The sequence below is a fragment of the Tachysurus vachellii genome, chromosome 8, assembly GCF_030014155.1.
Source record: "Tachysurus vachellii isolate PV-2020 chromosome 8, HZAU_Pvac_v1, whole genome shotgun sequence".
NCBI lineage: Eukaryota > Metazoa > Chordata > Actinopteri > Siluriformes > Bagridae > Tachysurus > Tachysurus vachellii.
The window spans coordinates 11,682,137-11,696,422 of NC_083467.1; the positions used below are offsets into that span (position 1 = coordinate 11,682,137).

Here is a 14,286-nt window from a genome sequence, read left to right on the forward strand (position 1 = left end):
AGTAAGTGATTACAGGAATTTGTTTGGTGGATTATTATTCATACCATGCTGCCATTAATTATTAGTTAACATTCACAGTTGTGTTTTATTCTTTATATTGCTAATATTAATCTCTTATTACAAGTATTACACAAATACAGCTTTCAAGACGTAATGATTTCTAATATGTAATTCCATGTTAAAAAATAGTTCTAAATACACAATTGTATTAAATGTCTTTGTATACTGCAGCACTACAATTTGCCTTCACTGGAACTCAGTGGTCCAAACATGGTCCATCAAGATCTCAAGCGCTTTAAAGACAGGTTCTGCTGAGGTTGGTGTGACAGAACATGCAAACCCCGCACAGAGCCCCGAACTCAAGCAAGTGGTGAATGTGGCTGAATGAGTAATTCCCTACACACTGTAGAATGACTGAAAGAATGAATGAAATTTGTTACTGGCTCCTTAAAAAAATTATCCACTACAACAACAATGCAACTAAATGGCATTGATTCAATCGCTTCTACTAGTGACTCAACTCCATTAAAATTACTGCACTGAATCAGCATATCAAACAATGAAATCAGTGATATAGCTGTAGTGGTTCTGTCACTGAGGTTTGGCATCACAGATCAGGTTGTGTGTTTAAATTCCAGCATCATAAACCTCAACTGCTCAGTTGTATAAATGAGATAAATGTAAGTCACTCTAGACAAATGCTGTAAACATTTAACAGTTACTGTAAATTTTAAAATACTTTATTATCAACCCAGGTTGGCTTTAAATTGTAGTTTACAATTATTACTGCAGTAATTTTTGTGCAGTCGTGCTCCAGTATTTAGTTTAAAAGGGGAACAGAGATTATTATAATAGAATTATGGGATTAAACCTAGAATTGGACAAGCTTCCACAAGCACATATGTACAGTATGTGAGTGGTCATGTGTCCAAATGCTTTGGGACCATAAAGTGTAGCTGTAGGGCCTCACTATATATACACTATGTATAGTATTTAGCTATATAGTTAAGTAAGTGTTAAATAAGTGAATCTAAATACAATAAATAGAAGGAGATATTTTATAAAAGACATTTTCAGTACTTCATGAATGGGATACAAATATATTTTACAAAATAATATAATACAATAAGTATTAGATAGTATTAAAGTATAGTCTCAAACATAGTAATATTTTTTTTCTCTCTTTTTTAAATCTAAAAAAATCAATATAGTATATGTATGTTACCTCACAAGTTTTGACAGAAACCTTTCATGGATCATCTTGTATTGCTTTTTGAAATATTTAAGCAATTCTTATGAAGGTGGAACCCCGAGTAAATAATCGAATAATAAATGTAGACAGTTGTAGTAAAGCTGCACACAACAAAATGATAAATATTTCATGGTTTGTGATGCAGAGGATTCATAAAGTATTCTGAAAAGCATGTGAGCTTTGACCCACAGCCTGTTCGGTCTTCTTTTTGTTCCTTACTCATGCTTATTTTTGCTTTTCTAACTTCAGCTACAATATCATTTCCATTAAACATTAGGTCAGATCTGTATCTTTGTCTATTATCCGTATCCCATCCATTTCCAATAGACTTGCGTATTATGTTCATACATGTATGTACATGACCAGTGAATTTGCATAGACCTGTATTAAATGGAAGACACACCCAGTGTCTTCCAACATGACTAGAAATGACAGTTACAAATTGCAGCAAAGATTTGAAAGGTTGTAGAATTAAAATGTCACTTCTTATGAATGGTCCTAAATGGGCTACTCTTCTGGGCATTCGTCAACCAAAGGCCATCCGTTTTTGTGTCAAACCAGAGGCAGACAAAAAAGACATAGATATTAGTTTGCTCTCTTTTCCCAGGCCCGCTCTGCTCGTGTGATATATGGGCGGCCAGGCTGAATCTGAGTAACGGGTTGAGTGCTAAAGCAGGTCGAGGCTGAGGCTGTCATCCAATCCAAGCCGGTGTCAGATACCATCATATCCTCTCAGAATGCCCACCTCCAACACTATCTGGTAACCAGCAACGCTCTGTCCAGCTGGTATACAGTTCACATTTGTCTCAAATGACCTGATGTGACTCATTTCTGTACTCGACGACGAATCGTATTACGCATCAAGGTAATTCCAATGCCACCTCTTTCTGTTTAGCTCTGTATATCATGCACCATGTTGACGTATTGTTAAAAACACCAGGGAGCACTCACAAGCTCTCTGTCTTCACCATGTCGGGTCTTGCTTGAATATATAGTAGTGAGTGTCGGTGTAAAAGCCAGAACTCTATGATAAACAGCACAAAGTGTCTAGATGACAAAGCTCAGGTTCTTTACACGTTTGCAGATATCAGGAGGGGAGAAGAAAATGGCTGGGGTGCAGAAAAGAGAAGAGTCACACTATTGCTGTCACTGCAGTGAACACAGGTCCTGGCTGAGGATAAAAGCTAATCAGATGCCTTAGTATTGCACTCTGCATGGCGTGATAAAGAAGAAAAGATTACACATGCCTTACATCTTGCCTACTTTTCTAAAGCTCAGTATATATTTTTAGGTCAAACCTACTTGGCGAACACCTGCTCAAACAGATAAGGCTTTAAAACTTTCATGCTAATACTGCTGTAAACACCATTGTGCTCATCATCTCAGTAGCTCATGTATCTCTGCACCCTTTAACTTTGAGTCCAAGGTTTGCTGTCTCCACTACTTTTACACTGGATTTCTTAGCTATTTATAAACCTATTTCGTGTATTTCAGGGTTGAATTTTAATCCTTTTACAGGATTGAAAATTGTAACCCTTTTATGTAAATTCAGCAAAACAAGAAGCTCCAAAAAAAGAAGACGACACAGTGAAGACTGTTCTAATTGACTAAGTAGGAACAAAATCAACACCAATATCAACTGGGTTTTACAACACAGTTTAATTAATACGTGAATTATACTGGCTTGAAAAGATTTGATTTTTGCTGAGAAATAAAAAGTCATATTGACAAAAAAAAAAAAAAGAGAGAGAGAGAGAGACTGCAGACATATACAAAGACACGTGTAGGGATACCAATGTGTTCAGAACCTATTCCTGTGGGTAATTACTTCAAACAGGTGAGATAGCTGTTAGTCACAGACAACAGCCAGAATGATCTCATCAGTGTGGGGCACATAAAGGTCCACACAATTAGGAGGCCCTCTGTCAGCCTGAGACAGGCACCAAATAAGGAGGCAAGTTGAATTCAATCAGAAATGCTGTCACGTCCATTCCAGCACACACACCCACATGACTGAATAGCTACCCTTCATTTTGGGGTGGCAGGGAAAGAAAAAAAGGCAAGTGACACATTGCAGTGAATACCTAAAGCATCAGAGTCCTTGAGACCAGTGAGCTCAAATCTCTGAAGGAATTTAAGGGTTGCACTCTTGGAATTTTAGGCTAAGTAGCCTGAGGGTCCAAACTGCATACATGAATACAAAATCTGCTTTCTCTGTAGGTTACCACAAGAGAAAGTGACCTACAGGCTAATAGATGTGACAAAATGCTATAAAGACATGCTGCAGTTTGGATCTAATAGCCATGCCTCTCTGGAATGCCTCAATCTATCCGCTGAAATCTCTCACTCTGTACAGGTGGAAAACACACACTCGCAATAATGTTTTCACACTTAACTATCCCGTGCACGTCCTCTGTCTTTAATAAGACAGTCTGTGTGTGTGATCCTTTGAAGGCTAACTGACAATGGCTGGATGGACTTTTATTCTGTTCCAGGCTCTCAGGAGGATTTTTTTTTTTATGCAGCCGCTCGGCTCGCCTGCGGGGGAACCTGGAGATGTGGGTTAAAATGCTCCATCAAATTCTCCTCATCACACCATAAAATACGCTTAGTATATAAAATATATATTTTCATAGATTTGTGTTTACAATGAAATAAATCAACAGGTCGAAACATCGGTATACACTGGTGGCTACCTGATAATCATCATTGAATGGACTGCCAGGGACACAAAAGGTAAATTTGAAAAATGTCATTATTTTGGCAGTTTCAGTACATCGTCAGTTTCTTTCCCCAACGTCACCCAGTAAAATGCAAAATGATAAAAAAAAATTTCTTCTTGTCAGATTTGTCATCTTTTTAAATCTGCTTGTCAAAAAGTGGATGAATTTGAAAATGCAGCTTGTGATTCAGTGTGAATCAGGAAACACTCTTTTTAAATATTCTGCTGTATTAATGCCATGTGGATTCTCCATGTAATTAGTGTTCCTGTATTCATTCACCATGGATACGCAGTAAGCGCATCGGCCCTTTTACCATTACACTGATGTTCCATACCACCAGCAGAATGGAAGTGGACTTACTGGACAGTAAAATAAATAAATTATTAAAGTTTTTATATAACATTAGTCAGTACATTATTGGTTTTCAGTATGAGACATTGCACAGAATTAGACAGAATTTTAGTGGTTGAAGATGACCCCTTCAAATTTTGGATTTTTAAGCACAAGCATTTGGGGCATCCCAGGAAGCAGAAAAGAGTGTGACATCACCATTTATTTTAAAGTAATATATTTATGTATATCTTCAAAGATAAACATTTGTGTGAATAAAAAAATAATAAAATAAAAAAACAGGTTTTTTTTGGAACTTTTCTATGAATATACTGACCCTAGTATTCTAGGTAAAAAGAGACATACAAAGAAATTCACCCTGAACATGGGCACCAGAAAACAGGAAGAAATTCCAGTTTTTGTTTTATCTGTACAGACAAAGGAAATGTAGGAAATTTTCACTATAGATATTCATGTACCATGTGACTTACAAAAAAGGAAGTTGTCATTCAAAGGTCGTGTCACAGGTTCTAGGCATCATTTCAAAAGTTTTTACACGGTTTGAGTTAAGTTTTCATTAGCATTTCTGAGAGTCTTGCTGTCCCTCTCTTGCACATCTAATTGATTTGAGTGTGCATTTTCACCCTGCTTCAGTTTTCTTTCTAATTTAATTACAGTTATTTTTCAAACCCAGCAGGAAAGAGTCACTAATTGTTGGTACCTGCACTTTATAAACAGTAAGATAATGGATACAAATGATGTCTGGTCTTTGGACAGAATTGAATTGGGCTCAGATTCAAAACTCTGTGCTGCAGGTAGGGTTAGTCTCGAATAAAATTCTTAGTCCACATTAAAAACACAAAGCTCTAGCAGTACGCACTTGCTGGAATTTTGCTCTTAGGAAAATTAACTGCATGCAAATTTAAGCAACAACAGTCTGGGCATATCCTATAATTCACTCCTATTTAAAATTATTACAAACAGCCCGTGTCATTGCTGTGATTTAAAAGAAAGTATTTAATCACAAATATATAATATATTAGCTTTTACAAGACTTTGATCATTTGTAAACAATATTAAAAGCTGAATAAAAGAAAATGGATTTTTCTTTGTCTGAAAAATTGTTGGATCTGGTAAATCAGAGATATATAATGAGCTGGTGTAAATATTCCTATATGAAAAAAATTGGCAATAAAACTTTAATTTTTACTTTACATTTACATTTACATTTACAGCATTAGGCAGACGCCCTTATCCAGAGCGACGTACATAAGTGCTTAAGTGCTTAAGTTACATAAGTAACTTTAAGGTAAGGTAAGGTAAGGTAAACTTTTATTGTCCCCAGTAGGGAAATTTGTCTTGGGCCATCACCCCTACTGCAATCATACAAAACATACATTAGACAGATACAATTCACAGGATATTGAATACATAAAATAGCAACTATGTCCTTCCCCTATTTAACAACTTCACCGACACTGGGATAAAAGAGTTTTTAAATCTATTTAATCTGCAGCGAGGAAATTATATATATTTTATATATGTATGTATATATATATATATATATATATATATATATATATATATATATATATATATATATATATATATATATATATGCATGCATATATAATACAACTGTAGAACCACAACTGCGCATGTACTTTTTTTGAGTACTTTGTGCAAATTCTGATTTGTGGAGCTTCTAGTTTTATGTATCGGACAATTATAAAAAAGTATTGCAATGCATGTAGTTGTGTGTGTATGTGACCAATAAAAATCTGAATTTGAAATGAATTTTTTGAGTAGCTTAAAATAAATTGTGACCAAACCCCCAAAGAATTTTGTGCTCTATATTTAATGTGATTATAAACAGTCACTTGCTACAGAGAGCTAGAGCAGGGAAAGGCAGAAAGGCAGAGAGCTAGAGCAGATCAAACAGCAATCAACATCAATCAGCTCTAATTAGCAAATGGTGCATGTATCCACACTATCAGATTCAAGATCTCTTCTGCTGTGTACATCTCGGATGAGGATTAGCTGCGAATGACTGCGTGCTGACTGCCAGCCAATCTGCCAGACTAGGAATAGTTTGGGAAACAAATCAGACACACCTAGGCTGTAAAGACATTATAGTGTTAATCTGAGAAAAGCCAGACGAATGACCTGGATTGACCTGGCTAGGCTTGATCTGATCTGGTGCCAGTCCAAATTTTCCTTTACATTACTGGCTGATTAGTATATTCCCATCCAGCTATTGTGGGAAACTTTGAGCGCTCTGAATACCTAGAACTGATGACTGATTACCAGCTCCTGCTTAATCCATCTATCCAGTAGTCACTTAAACATGCACGGATTTCCATGAATTTCAAGATGAAATGTGAGAGCATGCTACACTCTTCACAACCCAAGTCAAAACTTGTGTCCTGCTCACTTCAGGGATCATTCCTCAAATATTTAATGGGCTTGGGTTGTGCTTAAATCCCCCTTAAACTTTTAGCTATTTTTGATCCCAATTTCTTGTCCTACCTAGTTTTCACTACTCATCCAAATGAACATTTTTATAAACTATTTTAGATCATGAGAAGACCATCAAACATTTCTGTCCATCTTCCAAATACACTCTCTCTTTCATTACCTGAATAATACATAAAATTCATGTAATAAGAGATTGTATTGAGTAGATATCGGTAGCAATTTAGCCGATAACAAACCAGTAAAATTAGTTTTGGGGTTTGTCCCAATGATATCAGCTCCTTCATTAGAACACATATAACATAATAACATAAGCTATACTTGTATTCAAGTTTAGGTTTTTGCTTAAGTATTGCTTACAAAATGTGAAATAGACAAATCGATTGAATTAAGGGTGTATCATAATTCCTTTGTACTGTACTGCTTGTCCAATTTTTTGAAAAAAAAAAAAATTGTAATTCATGGCCTTGATTGAACCAATCCATTCATTACCTGACTTACATCTTACATACAACACTTTAAAGCTAGTGTTACATGAGAATGTGTTTTTTTAAGCTAAGCCACCTCACATTTACAAACCCAAAGAATCAGACGATGGCCAAATGTACAAACAGATCCTACGTACTGTTTCTTGTTTTACCTTCTTTTTTTTTCCCAATATGACAAAGCAAGCTTGTCATAAATTTTCAAGCCTTTCAGATCTCTTAGTACTGTCTGGTATTGTAAAACTGCACTGATGTTCCCTTAGTCCTTACTTTCTGCTCATTGTTTTATAGTTTTCAAGTCAAGTCAAGAACATTTTATTTTCATTTCAACTGTATATAGCCGACGCAGTCCATAGTGAAATGAAACAACGTTTCTTCAGGACGATGGTGCTACATAAAACACAGAGCAATGACTGAAAAGTAAGTTTGTCCTAGCCATATAAAGTGCATAGTGTGCAAATTAACGCCAACGGTGTGAGACAAGAGATAGTGTAGACACACTGTTTAACTGATGTGAGAAACAGGGAGATCAGATCTATTGGATTAATGTCTACTTTCTCTTTAACTGCTTTCACAAGTTTATGAACTTTGAACATCTCCAACAAGCTTGTGGTTCACTTTCTGTTCATTTATAGCTTACCCTTTTATGAGCTGCCTACGCATGCGTTAAATAACTGACGCAATGAGATCTGACTCCTTGTAAAGAGATTTCATTAATACAGCTGAACCATGCTGAACTTTTAGTTGATGATTACAAAACTCACAATGGTCACCGAGACATTTTCCTAAGAGCATCTATTTTTTTCATATCTATTGTAATTAAGCAATGGCATTCAGATTGATTTTATTTGTCACTTCCTTGTCTAGTATGACAACTGCTGATGGAAATCAGTACTCCGAAGGCAGGTGTCTGTGTTTGCCCTGTCGCACATGATGAGCAGGTATTTGGCCGTTTTGCTTTGTGTTTGTCAGGACACATTGATCAGTGAGAGCCAGCAGGCTAAGAGATGAGTAGCACGGCTGGCCTGCAAGGCGTGCTTATTGAATCTAGCTTGAGCGCATTCATCACTCAGCCGAACTGTGCTGGCAGGAGATGTGATAGGGAACTTTAATAAAACACACCTGTGGACATGAAAAGAAAAGACAGCACAGCGACTGCACCTCTTCAACACGTCATCTACAGCGTAATTAATTCATCAGTAGCACAATCACTTTTGGAGTTAACAATTAAATGAACAAAGATGGCAATAATGGAGGTGGGGGGAAAAAATGACATTTTATATAAAGGAAGCATTCAGCCTTAATTGTGTCATTATGATACACCTGTTGTATGATATGTCAATTTAATTAATGGGTTTACTGCAAAGCTTTGACATTCAGTCAGCTCACTTTTATAAATACTACATGCTTTATAATAAATGGGGAAGTGTTTACTATTAGCAAAAGTTGGAACAATGCTTAAACTGAGCTCAGGGACTAATTAGTGTGGTTTTTCGAAAAGTACGGTTTGTGGCCTCAGTGCTGCTTTGCTGTGTAGGAGTGTCTGATGGGGACACAGGAGGTTTGGTTCCTTATCTTTTTTATTTCTCCTGGGACATCGCTCCTTTTCAGAGCTGGTGGCCAAGCAGGCATGGCTGCTGGTTATCCTCCTCCGCCACCTCCTCTCATCCCACCCCTCTGTTCTTTAGAAGGGATACGCCAGGCTCCGTGAGCACATCCTCTCTTTCACAATGTGTTCTTTGCTTTCATTTCTCTCATCAGAAGCCTAAACACGCACTCTCTCTCTCTCTAACACACACTCTCTATCTCTCTCTCTCTCTCTCTCTCTTCTCTCTCTCTCCTTCTCACTACAATGAACCAGTTCATTGATCCGTGTCCCTAAGCTCCGTACACATGCACACTCGCATGCACCACACACACAAGCTCCTCGCCTGTAGTTCTTCCAATATAAGAATTTTTGTACTCTCACAAACACAAAACATGGTGTTTATTTAGCCAAAAAATTGAGTTATTTTCTATATCTTGATAACTATTCACAAGATGGCATAAGAAACTTCATGTTTTGGTTTATGGTCAAGCTAAGTGTCAGCTTTAGACAGGTAAGATAACTAGTACACATCTAGAACAAATCTAATTCCTTTTACCACTCTAAAAGATCAAGTTGAATTACTGCAGTGGTTTTATCTCACAAATTAACAATACTCTACGCATTAATAACCGTGTCAGTCTTTGCTGCCACACAAATCCAAACTGGTTAATGACCTCAATGTTCTCAAGGTCCCTTTATCTGCAACACTTCACCGAGTTCTCGAGGCGAGTGCATGACGGCTAGATTAAAGGATTTGATTAAAACAACTGAACCAGACCTGACCCTGTACATTCCAGCAAATTTCATGATTTACTGCCAAGAGATAAGGATATTCAAGTATTTCAACAACCTTAAAGCATAACTTTAGATCTGGTTCTTATCACCTTGCTTGTACACAAAACAGTCAATGTCCCTGTGCGGTACATAGAGGCAGAGCTTTTACACGGGTCGGAGAAAGTATATTGAGGCTCACATTTCTCTGAAGCAGCTTATACGGCTTCATGGCAGTTGCTTCGTACATGCAGATCTTTATGAAGCTATTAAATCACAACAGACACATAGTGTAGGATGTCTGGAGCTGGGCCACTTAAATTAAAAAATGCCCAGACACGTGAGATGTTAAAAAACACGGAGAATATAGAGACCGTATTTATGTCAGACTACAGAGTTGTACTGATATTTTTATTGTGAACAACACAGGGTCGGTTCATTTAAGCATCCCTGCTACACATATTTGACAGCAAATTTATTACTTATTGCCAATGAGAAGAATGATTACAGTCAGTCCTCACAGGTTTGATGGAATCTTTTCTGAAAATGACAAATACGGTGAAGACAGTAACTTATCAAAAGTGTATTCTGTATACTCCGTACCTGAAATATGGGCTCTGACTTGCGGCTGTGTATATAAACAGGATATTTTGCAAACAGGACACGCACACATTCCTTAACTTTATATCAGTTTTACAACCGACAACAAATAGAATGTTAATTATAATAGAAATGAAAATGAATATATTGCAGACATAAAAAGTGCACAGCAATAAAATGTATTTCACTTTAACAGGCTATTATACTGAGCAAATTTTCACAATGAGAAAAGTCTGTGACTGAAGAGAGGAAGGTGAAGGTGAACCACTAACAGCTGTACAAATTATGGTTTAATCCTCTGAGTCTCTGTCATGCAGGTCTTTTGAGGTTTATATACATAAATCTGCAGACTGAGGCCTTTGACCTTATCAGCTAAAGGGTTTTTTTTTTATTAGAAGAACACAAATTACAATCTTCTTCTAGCCTTCGTAACTGACTCCAGCTCTGTAAGGCATAAATCAGACAAGTATTTACAAGTGGTTTGCTTTGTTTCAAAAGCTCCATTAGGCTTACATGTAGTTTTGTTGTGTACTGAAGAAACCGGTCAAAATGTAAATACTGCAAGATTCAGATTTCAAGTTTCAACAAGAAGACAACTCTGTGCACTGTCTACGATCTCAAAACGGCAGTACAGTTCATGTTCTCACCACTGGATGTATTTGCTTTCAGTGATCTTGGTCTTTGACAATAGTAGCTCAAATCCACATCCTGCTTTTACAGCTGGTGAAAAAGAACCTCAGGCTTTTAAGTTACCTACAAACGTTACATTCAGTAACTTAAGATCTTTTTTTTTTTTTTACATAGATCATGGACAAGCTTTTGCATGCCTCCTTAAAGAAAAGAGAAGGAACCTGTACACAGATCCCACTTCCTGTGTGAATCTTTCACGACTTCTTTCTTTACTATTTATGAGGTTCACTTCACAGGTGAAGCCATATCCTTGAGCCTAGAGCATACAAAAAAAAACAGAAAAAAAAAACAAAAAAATAATCACCAGCAAATTAAAAATATATTACATGGTTTTGTTTCAGGCTTCCTTCAGTCACTTTGCTAATGATGTTTTATTCACTGAATGGTTTGTCCCCATGAAAACAAATGAGTTCAGCTGACCTAGGTGTGAGAAAATGAAAGATCATTTGTTTTACTTGCGAGGCTTTAAAAAATGAAAATCAAATGAAATTAGCGACTATTCTTCATTGAGTCACGTGTGAGCATTTGAGAAAAAATTGTCTTCAAATTTTAATCCTCTTTGCTTGTTCATTCGATCACTGAAATTCTCATTTTAACACATTTTTCGAATGAAGAGTTTTGTGATCATTTGTGGCAGCTTCATTTAGTTGTCTCCTGCTGCCCCCTAATTTACTTTATAAGAGACTGAGTCCAGATCTTTGGCCTCCATCCAGACCCAGATGTACAAGAACGGCCAGCTATAATTAGGTAAAGGCCTGTCTGGTCCCTTTAATTCTTCTTGAAAGTTTAAGCAGCAACACAGGATTATAGCTAATTGATGGTTATATTTGGTGTGCAGATCCCATATTTTTTAAAAGGCCTCCTGAGAGTTTTATTACCTTGGTTTAACTTGCAGATATAATTTGTGAATCATTTCTTTATTAATAAAAGGCTAAAAAACATTAGCACTTAGAAGTCCACTTTGTGTATCTATGTACATCAGTGGCTTTAAAATACATTTTCAGCACACTTATGGTGAAAAACTTATCCTAGTCGTATTCAGGAATAATCTTCCCTGACCTTTATGTGTTGAATCACCAGCCGAATCTGCTCAGGATCTCCTATATGCAATACACCCCCACTGTGCCAAATCTCTTCACGCTGCCTCCAGCCACAGTCCTTCCTCAACACCTCCCTCTCATAAATCTCAGGAAATATTTCACAATCTCTCTCTGTCTACCAAAAGGCCACACGGACACCTACACAAATGTGTTCATATAAATTGTGTAGCCGAAGGAATTAGCTCGTTTTGAAATTAACAGTAAAAGCATCTTTGAACCAAATTAACAACAGTGCTTACAGTAATAATGTGCACAGTTTATTCTTAACACTTCAAAGTAATGTTCAAACTCAATTAACAGAGGAAGGAAGAGAGAGAGAGAGAGAGAGAGAGAGAGAGCGAGAAAGAGAGAGAGAAAGAGAGAGAGAGAGAGAGAGAGAGAGAGAGAGAGAGAGAGCGAGAGAGGAGGCAGTTAAGTCACAGCCCACATGCTGATAAACTGAGAGGTGAGAGAGCGAGCGAGAGTGAAATAAAAAAACGGGGTGGGTTTAAAAGCAGATTTATGTTTTTACTGCCTCTCTCATTCTATGAGACATCAGCTGACTTAATTGACTGCAGACAGTTAGTCTTTGCTTAAAGGAAAATAAACACAGAGTTAGCTACTGATTTTAGCCACTGAGATTGATGAGGAAAATATTCAGTAGCCCATCGACAATTTAATAACCGTCAGTATCATATAACATACATATCCCAAGTTTTATTCCTATTTAGGATGGTGCTGACATCCTATTAAATTATCTTTTCATATAAAAAAAAAACGATACTTAATATAAAGTCTAAGAAGCAGAATATAATGTAACATGCAGTTCTGTTGGAGGCTTCTATTAAATATTAAATATCACTTAGACATGAAAATTGTGAACAGGAGCGAAAGCCAATATATCTGCAATCAGCTCAAATGAAATACATTTTCAGCACAGTACACTTTGTTTTTGCTTCCCTACACATGTATAATGTAATCGTTTCTAACCAAACTGTCACCCAGAAGAAGCGGAGTTACCTTTTGGTTCTGGTTCTTCTCAAAGTTTGTTCCTGGTCTCAGAGATTTTCCTTGCCATGGTCATCTCTGACTCATTCATTAAAGATCTTTGTGTCAGATTTCTTGAATGCTGCTTTGAGCCATAGTCTATTGTTAACAAACTGAATCGAACTGAACAAATGGCACGTTACTCCACATTTTTGGACTGACTCATTAGCGACTCTACACTGACTCATTAAGGAGTCTTACAATAAATGCAGCATTTGGACTTTGTAATCAGGCTTGACCTTTCTTGATAATTCTGGGAAATTATTATTACACTGTGTATAATCTCACAGGTTTTACTACTCTTTGAAATCTTGCCAATATCCTCCTTGCGCAAGTTCTGAACCTTGTTTATCTCCATGGTCTTTAGACCCTTTGCCTTTGGTCCTTTGCTTTGGTGCCTGACTAGCCTTTGGATCATCCTCTGGCTTTGATATTTCATGCCCTGTCGTGTTTTGTAAATAAAGTTCCTCTGCAAATGGATCTTAACAAACCTCCCAAATCTGGTTTGTTACAGCATTCAAAAGCAAAAACAAGCCATAACTCTACCTAACATTTAGAATGATTTGATTTATGGAGATAAATAAAAGTGTTACATTTGCGAAGCTGTAGACAGAGAACAAAGCATAAAGATTAGTGTGATTGCACTGTGAAACTAGGCCATTAGACCAAGGAGGTTGATTAATTACAATGTATAAACATGCAATACACTTAAACACACACAATTCTCACACGATACACAATTCTAACACACGTAAGATCTGTACCATAACAGGCAGTTCCACCTTTCTGTCTCTGGATATTTGAACATGCTAGTTTTTAACCACTGAACCTCGGTTGTTTGGAAAGCTGTATGATGAAACTTCTTCTAAAGTGATATGTTTGTTCATGCACCAAAACCGGGTCAGGAATCTGTCTTGGCTCAGATATGGCAGGCTTTTACGCCATACGGCCCCCTTCGTACAGCCTGGTGTGAATAGCTCCTCTGTGTGACCGGCCAACGATCTGCCAGCAGACCCTCTCTTTGTTGGCTGAATGGGCACAGCTAGGCCACGTCTTAAGGCACACTAATGTGCCATGGCCAGACCATAAAGGCTGCGTGGTAATTTGCCAGGGATAATGGAATGCCTTTAATTTGGCTGAGGGAAAGGAGACCGAGAGCAGCCTTATAGAGGAGGAGTCCTATTCTGGTTCTCACTCTATTCATATTTTAAAAGGGTTTGTTTTCTTCCGGCTTATTGTTATCCCG

The 14,286-nt window shown here is 37.1% G+C and overlaps 1 protein-coding gene across 3 annotated transcripts in view; it reads right to left on the reverse strand.

The window, feature by feature from the left end:
* Positions 1–14,286, reverse strand: part of sema5ba (sema domain, seven thrombospondin repeats (type 1 and type 1-like), transmembrane domain (TM) and short cytoplasmic domain, (semaphorin) 5Ba) — a 93,303-nt gene that overhangs the window by 57,508 nt on the left and 21,509 nt on the right. For 2 of the 3 annotated variants that reach the window (XR_009648961.1, XM_060876267.1), the window contains exon 1: positions 13,014–13,218. The exons of the other annotated variant lie outside the window; for it this stretch is intronic. The gene's annotated coding sequence lies outside the window, so the exon portion shown is untranslated. Of the gene's footprint in view, positions 1–13,013; positions 13,219–14,286 lie in introns of those variants that run through there. 3 annotated transcript variants of the gene reach the window in all.